Consider the following 25,999-nt stretch of genomic DNA (forward strand, 5'->3'; position numbering starts at 1 on the left):
ACGTAAAGGTCCCAGGGGGGGGAGGTGGGGGGGGGGCCTGGGCAAGAGCAGATGAGGGGAAGGAGGCAGAGATGAGGCCTGCGTGACTGGGAGTTTGGTGAAATCGATGAAAGAAATGAGCAGCACGGGAAGAGGCCCGAGCATGGCGGAAAGGTGGATAATAGAAACTTCGAGACAGTGGAAGACCAGGCAGATAGATAGGACCCTCAACCCGGTGAGATTTGGGGGCTTCAGTTCAGGAGGGTGTCATGGCCGAGCCCTGAGATTGGCCGAGGTGGGAAAGTGTACGGGGCTGGAGAGAGAGCCTTGGGGGCTTCGTCACTTGGGGGGCGGGAGGGGCGGGAGGTGTCAGGAAAGGGGACAGTGACAGAGAGGGCAAGGCAGCAGGAGGCAGAGCTGCTGAGCTCCACTCTCCTGAAGCACGCAAGAGGGTGTCAAGAAAGTGGGGGAGGACAGAGTTTTGGAAATAGACAGTGGTGATGGCTGCTCGACCTTATAAGTGTACTTGAGGCCAGTGAATTGTACACTTGAAAATGGCTAAAATGGTACATTTTCTATTTACGTTCTATCTGTGTATCTGTGTATCTATCATCTATGTATCTATCATCTATCAATCGTCTCCACAATTAGAAAAAAATTAATCATGTAATGTAGCCCCCTTCCCCCCAAAGTGGAACTGCTCAACAATGTCACATACTGTGGATGAGTCTAAGGCAATGAGAATTGGGAAGAGGAGCCAAAGTACCTTTACAATATTCGCCCGAGAGAACCGAGATTAGAAGGGTTGTATACTTGCCCCCAGTTGTCCTGCTTTCTTTGGCCGTTTGGGAAACATATTTGCATAGCGGGTTGCCTCCTCTGTTGCATATCTCGCTTGGAGTTATACAAAAATTCCCAGGACTGTGAATGCCTGGCCTCCTTAGAGCCAAAGTGGTCACGTCCATGTTTAAACTTCAGAGCAAGAGAAGGTAGCTGGGAGATAGGCCTTCAGAGCAGAGTCACACGGCTTATAGATAATGAGGTGCTAATTGCCGTAAAGATAGAGCGGCAGTTTCTTCAGGAATTCGCCACCTTCTCTGGATTGATGTAACAGCTGCACTGTAATGGAAAACTCAGTTCTGCCTTGGCAGATGAACTGTGGCGATCTCCAGCAAGCACCTCTTGGTGTGTTAAGATGCCAGTTGTACTTGAACTTCTTTTTGATGTGTCACTTGGCATCGCCCATAGGAACGAGCATTTGCACCATACATAAATGTACTTTTAAAATTATTATCATCGTCCTATTAGATATATTGAAATAAAATATGCGTTTCACAAAATATATCCTGTTTTAAAACAATTATCCAAGGCCAATAGAAACCTCGTAAAGAATATTAATTGCCCTCACGTGGTTTACAAGTGTATGGCAAGAGTGTGTGGGAGTGTGTGGCATGGGGGCGCGGATTGGAGGGATAAGAGGTGAAGGGCTTTCTGGGTCTCAGTATGTTCTCATCCGTAAATGAGGGGACAGGACCCGTTGACCTCTGAGGGTACTTTCAACTGCAAATATGATGTGTTCCTGATATCGCGACTAGAACAGCCACAGATATGCCTCAGAGTTTGAGATAAAGCTTTATGGGCTTTGAAGTGGCAAATTGTTACTTTAGTTTTAATGAATCAAAACTTTAAAAAGTCAAATATTTGATTAATTGCACCATTAATCTGTTCCTGTAAGTCGATTGAAATAAATTGTTTATTAAGTTAATTTCCAGTTGGTAACGTGTAAATTTGTAATTTAATTAAAATCCCATTATGTATTTTCTTAAGACCAAAGGCACATTGATGGATAGTTTGATGAGTGAAGCATAGCAAATGCTGAGGAATCAGCTCAGTTGCCAGAATGATGATCCCTTCCCAGGTTCTTTGCGGAGGCGGAGTTGGGCCAAGCAACTCCTAGAATTGTGACAAAGCCAGCTTTTTTTTTTTTTTTTGCGGTACGCGGGCCTCTCACTGTTGTGGCCTCTCCCGTTGCGGAGCACAGGCTCAGCGGCCACGGCTCACGGGCCCAGCCGCTCCGCGGCACGCGGGATCTTCCCGGACCGGGGCACGAACCCGTGTCCCCTGCATCGGCAGGCGGACTCTCAACCACTGCGCCACCAGGGAAGCCCAAAGCCAGCTTTTTAATGAATGTGAGTTCCACCTGACACTGACCAGGGAGTATGGCTCACGCTGTCCTCAGAGAATCTGAAAATTAGAATTTCAGAAGCCAGGAGCCTTCCCAGGACTCTCAGGCTCTTGTCCTGCTGTTTGTCAGCCCCTCCCAGACTAGCAGTCCTGCAACCTCTGGAGGAGCCCAGCTGTCTCCTCTGTCCCCTCTCCCCTGCCCTTCAGAGATGGAAACGAAGAGCCCGTCTGTGCCCCAAGTCTTGTCTTTCTTCGGGCAAAACAGCCCCAGCTCTTTCAACCAATGTCCGCGGGCCAGCGTTGTGAGAATGTGCTACTTCCCCCACAGAGATGCTCCCTGTGGCCACTTGGGGTGACACATTACACTTACTTTCCTAGGGGCCTGCGTGCAGGCCTGGGCGGCTCCCCGAAGAGGGGACAGATTTCCTGTGAAACACCCATAGGCAGGCATTGCCCGGGAGGTGTTTGTCCCTCACCGGGCTTCGAGATGCACTGCAGACCTGGGGCTTTGGTCTTGAGTTTCTGGGTAAATGAGGGCAGCGGTGGTTGGAGAGCGACGGCAACTCACACTTGTGCTTCCTTTTTGGTGTAATTATAGGGGAGCGGGGGAAATATTTCTCTTTGTTGTCCTCAAAGACGTCCCTCCCTCATTCTCGCAGGTGAGAAACACCGGTGGCCGCCTGCGTGCCAGCTCTAATGATGGATGTGGCCAAAACGGCGGACAGCTGCCCCCAGCCATTCCATTCCTCTCCCCACCCCGGTCTAGGTCAAGGTGTAGAAAGTTTCCCCTGGGCACCTGCCTTTACTTCAGCGGCCCCCATTCCTACCGGAGTCTGGGGTGGGCCTTGCAGACAGTGACCTCTCCTGCCCCTTCTGGAACCTTCTTGTCCCCGGCCAGCTTGCCCCCTTATTTATTTATTTATTTATTTTTTGCGGTACGCGGGCCTCTCACTGTCGTGGCCTCTCCCGTTGCGGAGCACAGGCTCCGGACGCGCAGGCTCGGCGGCCGTGGCTCACGGGCCCGGCCGCTCCGCGGCACGCGGGATCCTCCCGGACCGGGGCTCGAACCCGCGTCCCCTGCGTCGGCAGGCGGACTCTCAACCACTGCGCCACCAGGGAAGCCCTCCTCTTATTTTTTTTCACTCGGGTTTCTGGGCAGAAAGACAAGAAAATGTGCTGGCAGAGTCCGGGTAGATTTCATCTTCGCTAACCCTCCTGGCCCCTCTCTCACCGCTGCTCGGCCAGTCTCTGGTTCAGCCTGAGGTCGTCTTCACAGCTGCCATTCCAGAGCTTTCCTCTGCGCGAGAACCGAGGCCCTTCGCTCTCGCTGCAGCCCTTAGCATGAGCTCATCTTCTCTTGCTCTCGGGAGATCAAAGCCGTCTGGCCATTTAGCAGGGGTTTCCTAATCTCTCTTCCCGTCCACCCACCACAGTGCCTCGCCCTGCTGCCAAGCAGCTCTGGCCCCTGGGCTGCCTTCTCACTTTATAGCTCAGGGGAAGGATGCTGCCGCTTTCTCCAGCTGGCCCTCCACACGCCGATCGCTGGGATTTGGTTTCCCCTTTTGTTAGGGTTCAGGCTTCTAGAGGATTGGATTTGCCTGAAGGCCTGACCCCCATAAAAGCTCCGTCCTGAATGAATAAAGACCTTCTCAGTCAAAGAATGTATAGTGAGATTATATTGATAAACTGTTTCTGCTTTTACCCGTGAAGGAAAGAGAAAGGAAATTCCTGCTTTGCATAAGGTTGCTTGAAGGAAGTTTTCAGAGAGGAATAAAATATATGTGGTTGTTAAGCACACGCACACACACACAGAGACACACACACACACACAGACACACACACACAGACACACACACACACACACACACACACAGACACACACACACACACACACAAGACAAGGACAAGGCAAAAGCCTGAGTGATCTGACTGGAAAAGATACAGCAAGACCCGTTCAGACTGAGCCCGTTTAGTCCATCCGTAGACAGTGGGGAGGAGGAAGAGCCAAAGGGGCTCTAAAAAGGGGAACACAGCGCGCCATCGTCGGATACCTCTTGGCTGAAGAGTTCGTTCTAGATGCAGCTCAGGGGTTTTTTGCTCTACAGCTCCATTTGAAGCCGGGGGGAGTGGGAGTGGATTGGCCAGAACCCAAGAGTTGACGAGAAGCTGACTTCTCACAGGCCTCACGCCCTCTCAGATTCAGGGAGGATCCCAAGGCTTCCTCCAAGACTCATATCAGCTGTGGGTCAAGCCCTTGCTTACGTGCAAGGTTGCCAGCGTGCCATGGCAGAGCCATGTCCCTACAGCAGCAAAGGAGCCGATAAGGCACTGATAATGATGTTGTGTCTTAGTGTCTGTTTAAACGCCTGTCTCTGTGAGATGCGGAATTGTGTTGAAACGCACCCATCATTTTGGGTTTCACTGCCCTAAGAGCCCAGTCGTGACAGACCCCAAACTAATTTCTATGTAACTTAAATGCTAACTTAATAATCATATAAATACCTTCACGTTGAATGCTTAAGCAGAATTTCATTAAAATTTCTTTGACGTTAAGCCAAATTTTGAAGTGAATTGGAACTGGCTTGCATTTCTTAAATTGGTCTTTCTTTGGAAATAATGAAAAAGTGTTAGAGTCTTGGCCGAATTCCAGTGACTGTGACTCAACTTGTTAAAGTTAAATTTTAATATTTACACATTACATAGTATAATATTTATACTAGGCAACAGATTGGGAGCGTAGAATTCAAAATAGGATACACTTTGACTTGGAATTACAGTATGGTAGTCATTACACCAAGGGAATTGGGGGTTATCTAATACCGAGACTGGGGCAGCTCGAGCAAAGGAACGTGATATATAAACACTGCTAAGCAGGCAGTTCTAGCTCATACTCATGCGTTGGGTTTTATGGTCATTTGTGCTTTGTATACTGGCTGATCACTGATTTCACTCTCTTTTTTTTTCAAATTGAAGTATAGTTGCTTTACGATGTAGTGTTAGTTTCAGGTGCACAGCAAGGTGATTCAGCTATACATATGTATGTATGTATTCTTTTTCAGGTTCTTCTCCCTTATAGGTTATTACGAGATATTGAATAGAGTTCCCTGTGCTATACAGTGGGCCCTTGTTGGTTATCTGTTTTATGTATAGTGGTCTGTATCTGTTAATCCAAATATCCTAATTTATCCCTCCCCCATCCGTTTCCCCTGTGGTAACCATAAGTTTGTTTTCAAAGTCTGGGAGTCTGTTTCTGTTTTGTAAAAAATTCATTTGTATCACATTTTAGATTCCACATATAAGTGATATCATATGATGTTTGTCTTTCTCTTTCTGGCTTATTTCACTTAGTGTGATAATCTCCAAGTCCATCCATGTTACTAAAAATGGCATTATTTCGTTCTTTTTTAGGGCTGAGTAATATTCCATTGTGTATATATACCGCATCTTCTTTATCCATTCCTCTGCTGATGGACATTTAGGTTGCTTCCATGTCTTGGTCATTATAAATAGTGCTGCTATGAACATAGGGGTGCATGTGTCTTTTTGAATTATGGTTTTCTCCGGATATAGGCCCAGGAGTGGGATTGCTGGGTCGTATGGTAGTTCTATTTGTAGTTTTTTAAGGAACCTCCATACTGTTCTCCATAGTGGCTGCACCAATTTACATTCCCACCAACAGTGTAGGAGGGTTCCCTTTGCTCCACACCCTCTCCAGCATTTACTGTTTGTAGATTTTTTGATGATGGCCATTCTGACCGGCGTGAGGTGATACCTCATTGCAGTTTTGATTTGCATTTCTCTAACGATGAGCGATGTCGAGCATCTTCTCATGTGCCTCTTGGCCATCTGTATGTCTGCTCTCACTCTTACTGCGATACTTAGGCGCATACGCAACACCATCCACTAGCTTGGGTGGTAATGGAGTGAGTGAAGCCCTTGGTGACCTGTCCTGAGCCTGCCAGGAGCTGGGCTGGCTCAGGGGTGATACAAAAGGGATGAGCTTCCAATTGGAGAAGGTAGGGGAAGTTACCAAAAGGTGAATGCAGTCAGAGGAGGACCCTGGAAATTATCCGGTACAAATGCTGTGTTTTACATGTGAGGACACTGAGGCCCAAAAGGGTTAAATAATTTGCTTGAGGTCACCAAGCTAGTTTGTGACAGGTCTGAGATGGGAACCCAGGTCTCCGGACTCCAATACAGATAGAAGCCCACATCCACTTCCCGGAGGTTTATCAATTCGCAGATGTATAAATAAATAACTGGGGCAAACATCCCTAGATTCCTTGGCAACGATGCTGTAAAGGGCATTCCAGAGTCAGTTGCAGGGGTGGAGTGCGACCGGATGTTACATCTATTCCTTTCAAAACCCTCAAAGTCAGGGTTCCAGCAGGAATAAAGACGCAGACGTAGAGAATGGACTTGAGGACACGGGGAGGGGGAAGGGTAAGCTGGGACGAAGTGAGAGAGTGGCATGGACATAGATACACTACCAAACGTAAGATAGATGGCTAGCGGGAAGCAGCCGCACGGCACAGGGAGATCAGCGGCACAGGGAGATCAGCTCGGTGCTCTGTGACCACCTAGAGGGGCGGGATAGGGAGGGGGGGAGGGAGGGAGACGCAAGAGGGAGGGGATATGGGAACATATGTATACGTATAACTGATTCACCTTGTTGTAAAGCAGAAGCTGACACACCATTGTAAAGCAATTATACTCCAATAAGGATGTTAAAAAAAAAAAGAGTCAGGGTTCCAGGAGTGCTGAAAAAATAGCAGCAAAGGCTCAGTGGTGTAGTTTCATACCCTCGGGTGTGAGGTCCAGAGGGGAGGGTTCAACACAACGCCCTTTCTCACCCAGTCACAAGCACGTACACATGGATCACTGGGTCAACGTGTGAGGTCCCTGAGCACCCTGAAAATGAACTTACCTCTTGTCAGAGGAGGATTTGGGGAATTGACTTCTGTGGACTTTTCTGTTCTGAGAGGCTCTCATATAAATCGGCCTCATCCCTCGGATGTGGAGGCATGTGTGCACACACACTCAGGCCGGGTATCGGAGAGAGGCAGCCCAATGTTCAGCCAAGTCAGCGGCCTCCTAGCCTCAGGCTGTGCCTACAACATGACATCGAGACAACCAGTCACAAAGGCGGCATTCGGTCCCTCGCTTGGCCGGAGAGTCCGCACCTCCTTTATTTACTAACTCTCTCTGCCTTGTGGCAAACCATGGGCTTTCCTGGAGAGCTTCCAAGTTCCTTCTCTCCGGAAGGAGTCCCACACAGTCTGGAATATGACAGCCTTTTCACATGGAGTGGGTTGCTTGCAGACACCGAATCCTGTTTAGTGTGTAGTGATTTGTGAACATTTTAGAGGAAACTTCCCAAACTCATTTGATCTATTCAGCCTCCTCTTTAGAAATCGCAGGAGAAGGGGAATGTTCCTTTCGCCTCCCCTTCCGCCTTCCCTTTCCCTTCCAAAGCAGCGAGCTGAGAGCACTGCACAGGGGTCAGGAAACCCGGAGGGTGGTCCAGAGAGGAGGGCCCCCAGTGAAGAGTCAGGAGGCTGGGGCTCCCGTCCAAGTCCAGGCTCTGACCAGGTGGATGCCTGTCGTGGAAAACGACAGCTTTGATCTCCATCCCGTCCGAAAGACCCTTTGATTGAAGGTTGTTTTCCTGCTCAGTTTTCTCCTGTTTTCACGTTCCCGGTTGAACCACAGTGAAGTGTTTTGCAGGTGTGTGGTGCCTTTCAGGATAATTTTGCTCCTGTGGGAAGATGTATCGTCATGTCTGTTGTTGTCATGTCACGGAACCCTCTTGTTAATCAATAAAATTGATGGGTTAATGTGTAGGGTTTTATAAATGCGTAAGCACAGGTTTCGTCCTGCTGGACTATGGAAACATGACGAATCCATCTTGGATTGTTGTGCGAGGGCAAGTGTGGTCCCGCTTATCTTGAGCAATTGAGCATCTAGCTGTTTGAATTAATTTAAATGTCTTGTGTCAGTCTCATAAGCTACATGCATGTGAATAAGAAACATCGTTTCAGGTCACGTTCAGATGGTTATTTCTATTTAGTTTTACTGTGTAATAATACCTTACATCTCCGTACAAGTGGGACCTTTTCCCTCTTATCTCCCTCTCTCCAGGGTCTTAGTGTCTCTTCTCTTAGCGATGCAAGGATGATGCTAAAGAACATGGAGAAAAAGCCATTTACCTTTGCAGGCGTTTTCACATACATTCTCCTATTTGAGGGTCACGGCAGTTCCCAGAGACACTTACTGGTGAGAAAAGTCAAGCCTTGGAGAGCCGAAGTGGCAGTAAATGACAGAGCAGGTGTGGATGAACAGGGGCCTCGCCCATTGGGCTCTCTTCATGTATGAGATACTTTTCAGAAGAGACATTTGAAAGCTCTAATGACTCATTCTTAGGCATTCATTCACCTCTGCTAAGGATATCGCAGCCCTACTGTTTGTCATGTAATGGCCTTAGGCACTGGGAGGCCAAGAGTGATCAAAGTGTCGTACCCGTGGTAGGCAGAATAATGTGCCCCCAAAGAGGTCCATGTCCTCACCCCCCCACGCCTGTGAATATGTGGCTTAAAAGAGCGACTTGGCAGGTGTGATTAAGCGAAGGGTCTTGAGCTGGGGAGATGATTCTGCATCGTATGCTTGGGCCGTAAATGTAATCACAAGGGTCTGCATAAGAGGGGGAGGCAGGAGGGAGGCTCAGAGTCAGAGGACACGTGACGCCGGAAGCAGAGGTGAGAGAGAGATCTGAAGATGCTCTGCTGCTGGACTCGCAGGTGCAGGAAGGGGCCATGAGCCAAGGAATGAGGGCGACCCTTAGATGCTGGAAAAAGCAAGAAAACAGATTCTCCCTCAGAACCTTTAGGAGGAACACAGCCCTGCCGACTTCTGACCCCCAGAACTGAAAGAGGATACGTTTGTGTTGTCTGAAGCCTTCACGTTTGTGGCGAATTGTCCTTGAGACAGGAACTCCCCTTGTGTTTGGCAGTAAACGGTTCCCTGAGGTGGAGGAGCCTCGGAGTGCTGGGAGTGGAGACGAGGGGCTCTGAACTCAGCCTGGATGGAAGGTGCAGTGTCAGGCAAGGCTTGCTCAAGGAGGCAACAAGGAAGATGAGTCCCAAACGTCTGGGCACAATTTTTCTGTGTGTCACTGTGCCCCAGGTAGAGCCAGTCTAGAGGGAAATGAGTAGCCTGAGGATTCCACTTGTCCCGAGGGGTGGGGGACGGAGCAGTACAGGACCGAGCGTTCCTGAAGAATCTGTACCCTGGCCCCGTCTTGCCAGAGTCGTTGTATCCGCTTCCTCGGAGGCAAGCAAGCCCACCGGGTGGTCATCAGTTATAGATCTGTGTGAAATCTACGGACGTGCAATATATACGAGTGTGCGTATATATAAGTCTCTTAAGATCTGTCTAGTGCAACACAGCGTATAGATCAGCATAATATTCAACATCCATTAACTTACGGACACACTGTGGAATTCGAAACAGCTGAAGCTTGAAGTTGATCATCTCCTTTCTTTCCAGTTTGCATTCGAGCGTGCGTTACGATGAATGGAAGCAATTATGGACGGATTCAATGGCAGTGCCATCATTTATTGGAGTATAATTCCTCTAGCCAATCAGTGCTCTAAGTAACAATAAATTATATTAGACTTCCAGTATTACTTGAGCATGTAGGGGGCTACAGATCAATGGGTATCTGAGACTTGAAAAGCTTCGGCATTCTGCTCCTGTTGAATCTGTAATTAACAAATGAAACTCAACTAATCATAGTAAATTGTTCATCTGAAGACATTCTTGTTGTCAAGCACACTGCGTGCTAGGGAACAGGAGTGTGAAGTGCCACACAGTGTGGGCCTGTGCTCTTGCCTGTCGCGGTGCCCAGCAGCAAAATGAATGTATCTATCAGCGTGTTCGAACGGCGTGTTACTGTGATAAAACGCTTCATCCTTGCAGGCTGCTGATTCATCGGGCTTGAACGGTATGTGCTAATCAATGATTGTTTTATATTAAAAGGCACAGTTTAATTTTGCTACAGATTGGTTGGCAGTTTCCCAAGAAAATATCAGTAAACTGAGGAGTCCTGAAAGTAATGTGTGAAATGTATGTGAAACAGGTAGAAAGAAACTGCTGGTGGCTTCTGTTAATCAAAATTCTTCCCAGCTCCTCCAGGCACCTGGGAAAGAAAACAAGCATAAACGGCTCCACAACCGCACAGAGTTTCGATTTAAAGACACAGTTATTGGTAGATTAAGTTCCACTCTATTATTTATTCTCTCTAGTTTCTCTACCTGAAAAAAAAATGCCTTCACCTTGTAAAATGACATTTACATTAAGACTGGAATAGTGCTTAGGCTCATTTGAGGTTTCAGAGAAGGGCGGGCGCTGTGGCACCCACACAGTAGCACAGTGTTTGCGATGCTCGTTACAAATATTAGGGACCACGATGTTCAGTAACTACTTTAGCATAATTTTGTTTTACTTGTTTACCATGCACCAGCGATACTCAATTGAGTCTTAGCATTAATACGCTCCATATGGCGCATTGGGTAGAAGCATATTAAACATATTACACAAACAGAGCTCAACACCTCACATATTATTGATCAACAATGCACCAATTAGACAATACAGCAGTCATGAAAATAAACACTGGCATATGTGCCCAAGGTCTAAATGAAAATGAGATGGAGGGAACAAATGAGAATAGGGAAGGGGGGGATAACAGAACAGGACTGCATAGGTTAGATCGTTACAACGAACCCAAAGGCACAGAGTCTTCTGTTGTCTGGAGACAGAGCACTGAAAACAATATTGTTTAGGCGAAGTGGGTTATTAAGTAGACCTAGAAAATCTCTCTTTTGAGGCCAGTACTGCCCAGTAGAAGTACAAGGGGAGCCGCAAACACTCTTCTACTTTGTTTAGTTTCAATTTTCTAGTGCCCACATTTTAAAAAAAGTGAGAAGAAACAGGTGAAATTGCTTTTCTTGACACTTGGTTGAACTCGGTGTACGCCAAATACCATTTCACCATGCAGTCTGTTAAAAACTATTAATTCTACATTTAATACTATTTTCATACCAAGTCTGAAATCTGGTGTGTATTTCACACTTATAGCACATCTCAGTTCCGACTAGCCACGTTGCCCATCCTCAGCTTGGCTAGCAGTTACCGTGTCCCTGCAGTGTTCCATTTGCCACTATAGTTTATCTCCTCCTCCTATACTGTGTGCTCTTCTGGATCAGAGGGTCTTGGGAGGCTGTCAGCAGCCCAGTGACTGGCTCAAGGTCACTCAGACTTGAAGTGGCAGCGTCACTCTCTGAGGTCTTTCCGCTAGATGCTCTCCTCCTTCCAAAAGTCCACCTGCTATGTGTCTCCCCATTTCATTGTTTTTCTACAAAGACACACTTATGGATTATCAGTCCATTAATAATGATAGCCCATCAAAAGCTGTTTTCTAAAAACCTTAAAATAATGGCCCTTTGCTCTACCACTTAGCAACTTTTCCCGTGTTCTGGAAGAATAGGATTAGCAAGCATTTTACAGTTAGAGCACAGAGTCCTATAGTAGGAGAAACAAAAAACCAAACAACTGCTCCTGGATGCAGACAGCTTGCCTTCGTATCTGTTCCTGCCCTTCATTAGCCGGGCGACAATGTGAACATTGGGCAGTTAGCCCTTCTGGGTCTCAGTGTCTCCATCTGTGAAATGGGAGGTCAGAGTGCCCGTCTGGCCTATTTCCCAGGGTTGTTGGAAGTCTCATACCAGATCAGACTTGTGGAAGTGCTTTGGGAAGTGACAGGTACCATGCAAATGTGAGAGTGTTGCTTTTCAAAAGAGAAGCAAAATTTTTAAAACCCTGCTATGCACCAGATGCATGCATCTCTTTGTTTTGTAAGGACATCGATAATATATGAATCCACTCACCTACAAAAAATTACACCACTCCCGATAAGCCTAAGCCTTCCTCAGTCAGTCCCCACTCTCTCCTCCTCCCCCTAAGCACCTGCTACCAGTCCATCTTACACAGGCATTTTGTCAAGGCGCGGACATTTGGATGAAGGCCCAGCACTAGATATGAGACAGGCCAGCAGCACACGCGTGCTCTTGAACCGGGCTGAACCGCTGACCTCAGGTGAGCAGAGGGCCCTCACCTCCACAGCAGGGCACATCTGTACCGATGCTGCGGCTCTGTGCTGCCGCACGGACCCTGCCTACTCGGTACGGAAGGGGGGTTTGCGCATGCGCTGTGCCGAGACTCGCGAATGCATTCCGCACCGGTGGGTAAATCCCCTGGATCCACACGCGACGCCTAGGACAAACCTGCCTCTCGTATTGACTCGAGCATTTTTCATAAGAGCTGGAAAAAAACGAAAAGCCAGCGCTTTCTTTCTCATATTAATTGGCAGGAGTGTTGGCTGTTAAGCCTACTGCGGCAGTATTTCCTGCGGAGAATTTTCTCTTTATTCAGTGAGGACAGTAGAGGGGGAGAAAAATCTGCCACTAGCTGCCATCATGGCAGCTTAAGTGATAATAATGATAATGATGGTCAGGAGGATAGAAACGGGAGCTGCTATTTGATCAACAGTAAGAAGTCGTTTTTGTTTCAGTGTGAGGTATCAAAATATTAAATTGCAAGGCGTTGTCCATTTTTATTCACTGCTCTTCAGAGAGCCAATGCAAAGTGACGGAGGGATTTTAATAACAACAGCAAGCATACCTAGAATGAGCATTGTTAACCAAATTATCATCGCAGATGTCATTAACATGTGTCATGTTTCAAAAGAGGAAGCATCCACAACAGGGTCTCTGAGCAGTTAAATAAAACAGAAACAGTTCATTAGAACAGAAGGAGACTATCTGGATGCATTGGTCACAAGTTGCTTGCAGGCATTTCTGACAGCAGCCCTCTGTTGAAGAGAAAATTGCACAAATTGCCAGTTATTATCATTTTTAATAAATAAGCCTTCTATCTTCTCCCGCCCTCCTCTCCCTCCCTCTGGCTTCTCGGTGATTGTGTTCAACAAGCATATTTTCAGTGGGACCATTGCTAGTACAGAGTGATTGAGCTCTGATTTACGCATCAATTACCCACCTTCATGGAGATTTTCATGCTCCCCTAGCTGACATCAATGAAGCCTAACTGCGTAAACGCTTTATTTCATACCGGTTTTGGATAACTGAGACAGATAGCTAATCATATTGAGAGACAATGTGCTCCAATACAGGAAACAATAAACGCTTCCCTTTGAAATCTCATCTGTTCTTTATGAGCTCACCATTCACGTGCTTATCTCAGTCATCCATTTCTCTGTGAGGCTCTTCCTCTCACTCGGTATCACAAGTGCAGTTCGGGTTTGACCCCCGAATCCAAGCATTTGCAAAGACCAAACTCTCATTTTCCAGCTTCCCCGAAGAGCAGAAAATCTTGCTGCTTTCCCACCACTGTTGTAGACCAATTTTGCCAGACAGGGACAGTCCGAGGGACGGAGCTTGGCCGCATCTTTCATCTCTTCACCCATCCGTGTTTGTCCCACGGGACCATCTTTAGTGCCACTTGGTTAGCGTGTACTTGAACGAGCGGATGTGCAGACTGGGTACACTTCCATTCAAGACCCAGCTGGAACACAGCTGCCTGGTTTTGCTTCCCACCCCACGCCAACCTGAGAATGTTCCCGGGGCACTTTACCTCCCCTCCTGAGCTGTGAATTTCTCAAAGACTCATACTGTTTCTTATTTTTTTCTGAGCACCAAACATGGTCCCTTGTGTGACCTGGGCACCCAGTAAATGTTTGTTGATTAAACAGACGAACTAATTAATACCTTAATATCTTGGTCAATATTTGTCACCGAACTTGGGCAGAAAAAATGTTTACCTGTCATTTGTTCATTCATTCAGTCAAAAGATATTTACTGAGAGCGGAACACTGAGGTTGGCACTTTGCCAGATAAATGGGGAGCAGAAATGCGTGATTCCTTTCTGGTGGACAGTTTCATTTAGCACCCACGGTTCTCTCAGAGCAGGAGAGGGGGAAGGAGACCGAGCAGGAAAGCCTAAGGAGAGTTCAGCTGGGATAGAAGCAAGAAGGGTGGATATCATGTCACTGGAGTGAGAAAGATCATTCCTGAGGTCTTGATTATCCACACTGACAGTGATGAGGCCCAACGAATTCACTGTGAACTGACTCAGAAGTGCCATCCGGGGGGGCAGGGCTCTTCCAGGGCTGCCATAACCAAGGCCCGCAAACTGGGAGGCCTAAACAACAGATTTATTGTCTCCTGGTTCTGGAAGCTCGAAGTCTGAGATCAAGGTGTGGGCGGGGTTTGTTCCTTCTAAGGGCCGTGGGGGAGCATGTGTTCCAGGCCTGTCTCCCAGCTTCTGGTGATTTACTGGCCATCCTGAGCGTTCCTTGGCTTGTAGAAGCATCACCCCGATCTCTGTCCTCATCGTCACTCAGTGTTCTCTCTCTCTTTGTGTCTGTGTCCACATTTCCCCTTTGAAGAAGAACACCAGTCGTAGTGCATGAGGGACCCACCCTACCCCAGTATGACTTCATCTTAACTAATTACATCTGCAGCGACCCTATTTCCAAGTAAGGTCACATTCTGATGTCCTGGAGGTCAGGACTCCACCAGATGAGCGTTGGGGTGACACACTTCAACCCAAAACAGGGGGGCACCATGTCAGGCACCTCATCGAGGCAAGAGGGAGAAGCGTAACCCAAGAAGGAGTCACAGCTACGTCCGTGTGACATGGAGCCATGACGGTGCAGAGGGCAGACTCAAGCAGTGCCCGGTGGCTGTTTGCCGTGGGCCTTTCAGGCCGGAGCCCTGTGGGGTGCGTGTGCCAGGGAGGGGCAGGGGCCTGAAGAGGAAGCCTTAAGGGGGCAGAATTTGCCCGGGCAAAGTTCAGTGAGTATATGTGCATCAAAGGGTTTGGTGAGACTTGAAAATAGAGTCAGCTTAAGACTGTCAATTATAAACTGCTTGTTAAGGGCATTAATTTCCTTAGTTTGAAAGTAATTAAGAATGCGATTTCTGAGAAAATATTGTTTTAAATTAAGTAGTTATTGAAATTGTCTTGCTCATAGCTAACTGAAAATAAAACACCTTTTTAAAGTGTCATCTGTGAGAAGCCAGGTTTATATTAAAACTTCGACCTGGCAAAGAATTCCTGATATTTAGTGGGCATGGAGAGGAAATACTTCAGGCAGCTTTTTCCTAACTTGAAAAACAGAGTTGTTCTGTGTAGGTTTGCGGCAGAAGCAACAGGTATGGAGCGGGGGGCGTGGCCCATGGGATGGGGCCAGGATCCACGGGGGCTGGACCAGGGATCATCAGGGGCAGAGGGCCAAGCCGGGCACCCTGCCTGCCGTGAGGCAGAATTCAAACCAACCACAAAGAATAATCAAAGCTGGACACCACCTCCTCTTGCGTGGCTCCGTTTCCGATTATGAGAAGCATCCTTGCATCTCCTTCCTGGAAGTGGATCAAAATTTAGGTCTAGCAGCTGTTTAAAGCTCAGCATTAGCATTGACTCTGATTCGTTTAAAGAGAGAATTAGAAATGAGGTAATTTCAAGTTGACACTAAAAAGTACATGAAGAAGCACTGGAAGAATAAAGAGGAAAATGATAAAAATTGTTACTTCTGATTGTCAGTGGGGAACAGGGTAGATGCTGACAAGAGGGGAAGCGAGGATGTTTTCTATCATTTCGATTTTTCAATGGTTTCACCGATTCAAACATAAACGTATAAATAAATACACTTAACTGTATTCACTCTCTGAGTGTGTATTTCTTGGCTTGTGTTATCCATTCCAGGCCCCTACTCGTCTTCAGGAAGTGTCTTTGAAAACTTCTGAGTCATGCGATTGTTTGCAGCTCTCTCTGCGCGGCCAGCGTTGAAAGTGAGATGCTTGTAAGGCATCGGTTTGTGTTACCAGTGGGTCAGTGAGCCAGAAGGAGAGACGGAGAAGTCTCATTTTTGATGAATGGGTCAGAACTCGAGTTATTTTTAAATGATTTTCTATAAAAATGGAAATCAGACACCTAACCTAAGAAAATATTACAGAAGCAGAAAAGAAACTTCCGCGTGCTTAGATATCTATGGCACAATGGAGTCTTCTTGTAGCGGGGTACCTGAGTATGGAGGAGGAGGGGATGCTTGAAGGAAGATTAAAGGAGACGAAGGTGCAATCTGGGCTGCTGGGAGAGGAGCGAAGGAACACTCGTTGGGGAGACAGTCATCTCTCAAGCGGACAGGGATATTGGACCACGTCTCTTAGCCAACAGTCACATTGTCCAAGGACAAAAGAATTTAATTTCACTGGAACAATTGCTTTTAAAGTACATTTTAACAGGCTTCTAGAAAGTTGAGTTGAGTACTACTGTAGGCACACCTTTGGGTTGCCAGAGTCATGGTCATTCTATAAAAGCGTGGCATTTCCATTCAAAGGGAATCCTCTAAAAGATGGAATTTTCGTGCACTCTTACAACATTGTTGGCAGTCATTATCCGTCTGAGTGTCTACCTGTGCGTGCTGTTTGGAGAATAATCTATACCATACTGCAAGAGCCCCCTCTAAGCTGAGATATTCTGCTTAGATAATCTGAAGCAGGGAGTTCAGATTTTCGATGTCCCCCCCGGATCAACTGTGCTGTGCTCTCCTGTGAGCAGAGCTCAAACGTGTGGCTGTGCCTCTCCTGCAGGAGCCTTCCTTCCTACCTACTAGCATCTTCTTTTTGGCTAAGAGAGTGGCCTCTGGATAGGGCAGCCTCAGCGCCTCTTCCGCTTGTTTCACTTACTCATTGTGTCATCTTTGGGGCATGTCAGCCTCTCTGGGTCTCATGCGCCTGTCACCTCATCTGCGAAGTGAGGATGACGCCGCCTCATCAGAGTTTTTGTGAGGATTAAATTAGATAGTCCTCTGAAAATGGCTCCACTGGTTCCTGGCGTGGAGCAAGGGATGAACAGAGAGTGGCTATTAGCGTTATTGTGCTTGTTCTGCATGATAGTCCACTCTTGTAATAACTGCTCTTCACTCTGAGACATTTCTGCCAGCGTAGACCAACAGGGCAGGGTTCTGCTTCATAGAATACATCCGTTCCGGAACGGGCCCTGGCTCTTGATTTACCTCCATGTGAAGTCCATCCGATTTAGGCACGCCCAAATGGGTTTAATAAAGAAGTTTATATGCGAAGGATCCTATCATGTGCAAAGACTAGAAGTTGTTTTATATCGGATGCCTGGGAACCCCGCCCCGCCCTGTCCCCCGCACCAGGAGATTCGCATGCGGTTTGGTCTGGCGTGTGACTTGGGTGCAGGGATTTAGAAAATCGTCACTGGGTGATTCCCGTGTGCAGCCAAAATTGAGAAGCAGATTACAGAAGATCGGTAATATTTAGAAATGTTCTAAATTTTAAAAATTATTATTTTAAACCTCATGTCAATATTAATTTGTGTATTAATTCCATATATTGATCAATTTCCTGTCGCTATCTCAAAGATCATTTTTGAGCCTATAGAGAAAAAAGTTTAAAGGCTATCTAATGAGATATACTTTGTCCTGGTCTGTTACTTAGAAAGACACTAGACCTCAAAAATTAGGAAATTTTGCTCTAGTTTTTGTGGAATGAAGAGAACTCATGAAAGCTACACATAAATATCTTTGGCATATGCAGGTCTTGTATCTCAGACTTTTTGAAAGAGCTCTGGGTTAGGAAATCAGGTGAGCGGTGTCCTGGATGCAGTTCTCATGGGCTGGAACAATTTTCTGAGCCTCAGCTTTCCATCTTTAGGTGGAATACTAATACCTGGCTTGCTAATTTATCAGGGGTGTCTGAGGAGCACACGAGTTAATGTGCAGTAGAGCTTTGTGGGATGAAAGTAAATCCTGACCATGGTATCAACGATCTCATGTGAGCAGCCATTACCAGCTTACAGAAGCCTTCCTCGTTCACTATCACACTTAACCTTGACATCAACCACATGAAGAGGAACTCCCATTTTACACATAACAAAACTGAGGCTTAGAAATGTAAAATGAGTTATGAATGATCAAGAGACTCGTAAGTGAAAGAGTTACAAAGAATCTGGGTACCATCATTTCTGGACACACTATGAAATTCTTTAGAAATAACAGAACCTGTTTCTTCGGTTGGTGTCAGGTTCGCTTTTCACTAGGTTGCTTTTGTTTTTGTCTTACCGTTCCTAGGTATATTCAATTATCTTTGCAGCTTGAGTATTTGGTATTTCTTAGAGGTATTGCATCATTTGGGGAATTTGGTAGGCTAGCCAAAATAGTTTTGCCCTAAGCTTCAGTCAAACACTTTTTAAAAGTGTCTTCCTCACAATGTCTGTATCTGACATTGCTTATTTATATACAGGAAGGTTTGCTGTGATCACCTGTAGCGTGCTGTCAGTGACTTAGAAGCCATGGACCTTTCCCTTAAGGAGTAAAAAGTCTAGTGGGAGACATAGAGAAGCCCAGTTAAATCATTATCAACTCACGAGATAGAACCCCTTTAATGAGCATGGTGTAACTTAGGACCGGGAATATCCATACAGTGGAATATTATTCAGATACTAAAAAAAGGAGTGAAGTATTGATCCATGCTACAACGTGGATGAACCTTGAAAATATTTTGATAAGTGAAAGAAGTCAGGTGCAAAGGACCACATATTGTATCATTTCATGTCTATGAAATATCCGGGATAAGCAAATTCACTCAGAGAGAAAGTAGATTAGTGGTTGTTGCTTAGGGCTGGGCTGGAAGGGAGGATTCGGGGCAGGGGTAATGCCTAAAAGGTACAGGGCTGCTTTGGGGGGTCATGAAAATATTCTCAAATTATATCATGGTGATAGTTGCAGAACTCTGTGAATATACTGAAAAGCACTGACTGTATACGTGAAGTGGGTGAATTGAATGGTTTGTGGATTATATCTCAACAGAGGTGTTATAATAATTTTTAAAACAGGGTGGGGAGCGTAAGGGAAGGAGAGGAGGTGAGACAAAAACAAAACAAGAGGAGTGGTTCTTGGAATGTCTGCCTGACTCCACTGCAGGATGATTTGACAAGCCTCCTGGATGAGCTGAATCTCCTTCCATTTTCAGAAGTAGAGGGAATGGGATATCCCCAAGGTGCCCTGGAGGGAAACGGGTTTACTATTCCCCTGTTGGTAATACATAGTTTTAAAAAGCACAAATTTAAGGGAACTCTCAGAATGAGCGCTGGCCCATTTCCCTAAGACCTAAAGAAATTGGCATGACGGGGTGGACAGCTGACAGATGTGGAAAGTAAATGTCTTGTGTGTTTTCTGTCCTTTCATTCCCATCTTGATTTTTTCTTTTTAATGAGAGCCAGTGTCTGTGGGGAGAGAATCCATTTGCTGAAGGGAGTGGTTGTATGCAGTTGTATGCATGGTTGTATGTATGAGTCCTGCTGTGGAAACTGGACTTAGAGGTTCCACTGATGTATAGAAACTCCTTTTCAAGGCCATACTCACATCCCCAGATCCAAAGTTCTCGTGTGTCTTCCCTATATGTGCAAAATAAGTATGGCCTGGTTTTAGCTTCTTAGACTAGTTTGGGAGTTAGCACTTTGCATTGCAGTGCTCATGGATATTAGCAGATAAAATAAGGATTTAACTTGGGGGTGATTTTGAAGGTACTGAATAGCAGAGGTTTTCTTTTTTTTTCCGGACGCGCAGGCTCAGCGGCCGTGGCTCACGGGCCCAGCCGCTCCGCGGCACGTGGGATCTTCCCGGACCGGGGCACGAACCCGCGTCCCCTGCATCGGCAGGCGGACTCCCAACCACCGCGCCACCAGGGAAGCCCAAGGTTTTCTTTTTTTTCACTAACAGAAGCTATACAGACATTAGGTCAGTGTCGAATTCAAAACAGGGCTAGATATTTTTTAAAAAGTACCACTTGGAATTCTGGAACATGTAGTAAGTATAAATAGCTACACATTTTATAGAAGGCAAAAATTCCTTCAGGAGAGCCAGAAGGAGCGACTTATAGCTTATGTTTGTCCCTTGGGTGAATTAAATATGTATTTTTGTGCGTTTACAAAGATATCAGCCAAAAGAAAGGTGTTTTAGTGCCAGTTGGATTAGAAAACAAGTGAGACTGAGTTATTTGCTTTCATTTACATTGTTACTACCGTAAATCCTGTATTAGTTAGCAGTATTTTTAAACAAACTTGTCATTTTAAAATATCAGTGCTTTTTTTTTTTATGTGTCCCCAACTAACTTTGTACAATAACCAAGTTAGGCAAGCGATGATGATTATACTTCATGAAATATACAAACCAAATGGACTTCAACTGGTTTTTACTCTCATTTGCTCAGCTTCTTCCCACATATGTAGTTAATTTTTACAGTCCCTTTAGGTTCTGTACATTTTGGTGTAAGGAAACTAATGGTTTTTCTATACTCGCGACCAAATGAAGTTCCTAAAGTTTTTCCCTACTGACAATTTCTGATAAAATACAGTCCTAAGGAAAGTTGACCAACGGAGTGCAAACGAGACTAATATGTATTCTTGAGTGTGGTGGAAGCATGAGAGTCAGAAGGGACAAACCATGGGGTATTAGGAAGAGAACTAGTTTGGGAAGCAGAAAACCTGAGTTCCCGCCTCCTAGTTCTGCCACAAACCTGCTGTGAGGCCCATTGCCTTTCTGAGCTCAATTTCCTCATCTGGAAAATGAAGGGACCAGAACTAGATGATGGCGACAGTGTCTCTTCTAAAAGACTAGCCAGCATTATCAGCCTGGTGTCCTGCCGCTGTGAGCTAATGAAGACGGCATAATTGAAGGTACCTGTGGCTTCTAATGATGAAAATGGGAGTTGCTTGAGTCTAAGATCAAGTTTAAGGACGAGGATGGGAGAACATCTGAGAGAAGGAGAAGAGGAGGAGAAGAAATCACTTGAACTTGAAGATGGAAGAGACACAGGTTGGCATCTTCCTTCGCCACTACCTTGATGAGGCCTTGGGATGGCTCCCTTCATCCCCAGAGGGCCGTAGATTCCTCCTGTGTTAAGAGGGCAGGTTCTCTGTTATTGGAGGCCGGGGAGACCGATGGGTGGGTGAAATCAGAGCTAATATAAAAGACCCATTCTAGAGAGTAGCTTCTCACCATCACCGCCTTGCATTGGAGTGAGTAAGAGGGTATAGTTGGCCCTTGAATAATGCGGGCTTAGGGGTGCCAGCCCTTTGTACCCACGGGTTCCCCAGTATCTGCGATTCTGCATCCGTGGATTCAACCAACTTGGGTTTCAACTACCTGTGGATTGCGTGGTACTGTACTATTTACTATTGAAAAAAATCCACGTGTAAGCGGACCCGCGCACCTCAAACCAAACGTGACTCAAGGCCTTGGTGAGTTAAATGTATAGTTAAATGGAACTTGTTCTTCTTTCTGTCCTTTTTCTATCAGCTAGTGGAGATGTCAGTGAAGCAGGGATTCCAAAAACATAGGCTGAGGGACTTCCCTGGTGTTCCAGTGGGTAAGACTCTGCGCTCCCAATGCAGGGGGCCCGGGTTCGGTCCCTAGTCGGGGAACCAGATCCCGCATGCATGCCGCAGTTAAGAAGCCTGCGTGCCGCAACTAAGACCCGGTGCAGCCAAAAATAAATAAACAAACAAATAAATAAATATTTTCTTAAAAACCCCCCGAAGATAGGCTGTACAGACAGAAAACAAAGGCCTTTGGTCAATGAAGAGTAAATTGAGGTTGTTTTCTTTTTAGGTTGAAGGGTAAATGCATTTTTAAATTGAGATATAGTTGATTTACAATATTATATTAGTTTCAGGTGTGAAACATAGTGACTCAGAATTTTAATAGAGGGCTTCCCTGGTGGCGCAGTGGTTAAGAATCCGCCTGCCAATGCAGGGGACACGGGTTGGAGCCCTGGTCCGGGAAGATCCCACATGCCTTGGAGCAACTAAGCCCGCGAGCCACAACTACTGAAGCCTGCGTGCCTAGAGCCCGTGCTCTGCCACAAGAGAAGCCGCCGCAATGAGAAGTCCGTGCGCCGCAACGAAGAGCAGCCCCTGCTCGCCGCAACTAGAGAAAGCCCGCGCACAGCAACGAAGACCCAACGCAGCCAGAAAAAAATTTTTTTTTCATAGATTATAGTCCATTTATAGTTATTATAAAATATTGGCTCTAGTCCCTGTGCTGTATAATGTATCCTTGCAGCTTATCTTTTTTGTTTTTTGTTTTTTGCGGTACGCGGTCCTCTCCCTGCTGCGGCCTCTCCCGTTGCGGAGCGCAGGCTCGGCGGCCACGGCTCATGGGCCCAGCCGCTCCGCGGCACGCGGGGTCCTCCCGGACCGGGGCGCGAGCACCGCGTCCCCCGCATCGGCAGGCGGACTCTCAACCGCTGCGCCACCAGGGGAAGCCCCCCAGCTTATCTATTTTATACATAGTAGTTTGTATCTCTTAGCCCCATATCCCCGATTTGCCCCTCCCCTGGGTTTTGAGTGTTCAGTGTCGCCATAACATGCCAAATTTCCTTCTATCCTAGAGAATACCGTTGGAAGAACATTCTCACTTGCTAAGAGTGCAGAGTCCTCGAGTTGCACTTTGGGGCTCAACTTCCTAATATGAAAGTGAGTTTTCACACTGAGAGGACTAGTGCCCCCTGTCCTCATCAGTGTGAGGAAACTTGAATTGTTCAGACCAGTAATATGGTGATGAATTCCGATTTCTGGCTTGAGCATTTCCTCGTGGGCCGTGGACCCCTTTTTGTTGTTGTTGGAAACCCAGCCCGGGAGTGTAAAGGGGCGTCAGATCATCAGGGGACAGACATCGGCTTTCCTGTGGCCTCTGCAGGGCTCACAGGTTCAAACACAACCTCCCTGAAACCAAAGAACTTTAATTGAGTAGGTAAAGAGGTCCTCATAATTATAAACAGCAGTAGGTGTAACAAGAGGCTAAATACCTAGCTGGGGTTTTAATTAGCTGGTGCTTCAAATTAGCCATTTTGGTTTCAGTCAGAAATCAGTGACGTTCTGCACTGTGAAAACCTCATCACCCTGTAGTTCGTTCCTCATTATACTTCGCCCGGTGAAGCTTTCAGTACAACGCCCTGCTGAGCGAAAAAGGAAAAAACGGGAGAGATTTGGTTGCCTTCCAAGAGCAGTGAAACTCTATGGAGATTAAGTTCATTCTCACTAGAGATATGAGGATTAACTGTTCTTTGTTATATGTGTTAAAAAATGCAGCAGATAACACCCATGTGCGCGCTCAATCTGCTCTTCCGAGTTTTCGCCTGGAATTTGGTAGCTTAATGAACTGATGCAAAACGCAGCCGAGAGCCTTCTCACAAATCCAACCTGGGTCGAAAGCCCCAAGCGCCCTGACTGCCGGCCGCTTGAAGGGTTCTCGTGCATGTTGAAGCACGTTTCCTTTCTTCTCTTCCTTTCTTTCCTTTCGGGTTTTAATTATCTTGCCCTCAGAGGAGGAGGAAGGTAGTTTGCAAAGCCAAGAGACCAGAGTCCTTCGGTTCTTCTCATGGGACAATGAAATGGGATCCCCGGGACTGTCATTCTGGGCTGTCAGGTGCAAGGAATGAGAACAGAGGGCTGGAAAACTGACATCTTGCTCGCATTCCTTGGACGCATGAGGCTTCTGCTCTCGTGTTTGTATGGAGCATCACGGCTGCAGCAAACCCTCTTCCCAGCTTCCCACCCCCACGAAATATTGCTTTAACTTGTCCCCTCATCCCACCCCTGACACCCCATCATTCTTACATTTCGGCAAACTGACGATGGGCTCAGGTTACACAGGGCCAGTGTATGATGCTGAGGGTGAGTCTTGTACTCCGCGCTTCATGGACCCCAGATGTTACTGTTGACTCCACATCAGCCTCCAACACAGAGACATTGCGTCACGTGGCAGCTGTTTGGGGTTCTGATCTCAACTCGTGAATGGGAATGACAGATGATACCAGCAAACGTAGTACCTGTGCATGGCATCTGGGACTATGAATGATGGGCTGGCTTTCAGTAGTACCTGGACTCGGCGTCTTTGTTGATCAGGCGGGGCCCAGATGTGAGGCCTGGGCTTTGGGTGGAGCTCTGGGGTGTCTTTGATTTTTCCCAGACAGTGCTAACATTTGCTGGGCATACCTATGAGTGATCCGGTGAGCTCTTCTGTATCTGGCATGGTTTGCATTATGAAAGGATCACGTCCGTGTAAACATCCTATAAATGTTGCCACGATGTTTAGATGGGGAAATGAAGTGCTGTTTATCCAGGAGATAAGGCTATCAGGGTCACTTAGAATTTGTCAGTTCACGTATTCTTGTGGAGAAAGGCGGATGGTTAGGTGTATGGACCTGTTACACTCCATCTATAGCAATATCTAGTTAAGCTGCCATGGATATCGCATGCTCTGGGCTCTTATTTTGTAAATTAACATTATGATACTCATGAGCAAACTAGGCTACCAATGATAGGTATTAAGGTTTGGAGTGTATTCACAACCCGTCAACTGTACTTATATATTATATCAGTAGATCTCTTATAGTTCCTTTAGCTATTATGTTCGTTTGCATGTCAATTACCTAATTAAGTCTTCACATGACATCACAGGTTTCGTCTGCTAGCCGAAAGTAGAGCGTTCCTATGAAAACTTTCATCAGCAAAATGGTGCAAAAGTGAAGAGTATCCCCCCAATTTCTGCAAGTTCTCATTATGCCACTTTGCTTTTAGGAAAGACCTATGTTAGTAACGGAATGACGTTTTTTGTAAAAGAGAAAATCCTCTTCGGATTTTTTTTTTCCGTTAGTGAAAAAAGGTACTAACACAGGTCTCTCGTAAAAGTGGCTTACTGCAAACGTTTGGAAAGCAGGGGATACCTGTGTTCACATGGGGAAGGAAAGCAACATTTATACGGCACCTGCTAGGCATTTTATGTACGTTAATATAATTGAAGCTTTCCCAGTGTATATGTAGTCACTTTGAGCGGAATTACAGTCAAAAGCGGGGGGGGGGTGGCGGAAACCCAATGAACAAAATAAAATCCACTACTGTGAGACTTATAGATTATGGTTTAGTATGCACAGCCTTGCATGATGAAGAAAATAATTGTTTTCTTAATAAGGAAGGATTCCATTCTATAAAATCCAAGGACCCAGAATGTATCTTAGATATGGCCTGGAAGCTTTTGTACTGATCCTCCAGTGGGAAAGCCGCCTGAAATATCATGAGAGTCAGGGTTACACAGTGTTTATAAAACATTCGTGCCCTAAGGTCATTCAAAGATTTTTACACCTCTTTTCATTGTTAGCAGTTTGTTGGTCAAGCCAGACCCCTTTCTTTGTGAACAGTTTCCCACAAAACAAAAAGGAGTGTGATTGATTGGGTGACTTGGATTTTTGTAGACTTCTGAAGATGTTCTTAAACTCTCCTTTGATTTTTCTTTTCTTTTTGGCCGCCCCACGTGGCGTGCGGGATTCTTAGTTCCCAGACCAGGGATCAAACCCGGGCCCCCTGCAGTGAAAGCGTGGAGTCCTAACCACTGGACCACCGGGGAATTCCCTCCTTTGCTTTCATTACCACAGGCTAACACTGGCTGTGGGCCCAGGACAGAATTCCAGTTTATCCACAATAACATATTTGATAATTCCTTTCCCTTAGGACTTCGTGACCTCTGTGAACTCTGAGCCCTAGGCAGGTGACAACACAACGCAACCTGAATTCAGTACTTTTTTGCGCAGTGGACTGACTTTGCGGGACTCTGCAGTAACTGCCTGTAGTAATCAAGCAAGGACAAGGGAAGAGGATTATGCCATCCTTACGT

At 46.4% G+C, this 25,999-nt stretch overlaps 1 protein-coding gene across 2 annotated transcripts in view; it reads left to right on the forward strand.

The window, feature by feature from the left end:
* Positions 1-25,999, forward strand: part of AFF2 (ALF transcription elongation factor 2) — a 496,057-nt gene that overhangs the window by 133,958 nt on the left and 336,100 nt on the right. The gene's annotated exons all lie outside the window — the stretch shown is intronic.

This window comes from Physeter macrocephalus, chromosome 21 (genome assembly GCF_002837175.3).
Source record: "Physeter macrocephalus isolate SW-GA chromosome 21, ASM283717v5, whole genome shotgun sequence".
NCBI classification, from domain to species: domain Eukaryota; kingdom Metazoa; phylum Chordata; class Mammalia; order Artiodactyla; family Physeteridae; genus Physeter; species Physeter macrocephalus.